We start from the raw sequence: 272 nt of genomic DNA on the forward strand, positions 1-272 counted from the left end.
GGCGCCGCTGCCCATTATCAGGGCAAGGACCGCCAGGAGGCTTTGCACATCCCGCTCGTATTACAGAGCGTGGGTTCAGCCTATGGGCACTGTCGGGTCCAGAGCCGTGCAGCGCATCGCAGCGCAGGCCCCGCTCCCCGTTGTCATGGCGACCGGCGGCGGCGGGCGGGGAGGGGCCCAGCGGCGGCGGGCGGGGATGCAGCGCCGCTCTTCCTGCACTGAGCGCGGCCAGAGAGGGCAGAGCTGAGCTGCTCCGAGCCGCGCCGCCGGGA

The sequence above is a fragment of the Meleagris gallopavo genome, chromosome 5 (genome assembly GCF_000146605.3).
Source record: "Meleagris gallopavo isolate NT-WF06-2002-E0010 breed Aviagen turkey brand Nicholas breeding stock chromosome 5, Turkey_5.1, whole genome shotgun sequence".
Lineage (NCBI taxonomy): Eukaryota > Metazoa > Chordata > Aves > Galliformes > Phasianidae > Meleagris > Meleagris gallopavo.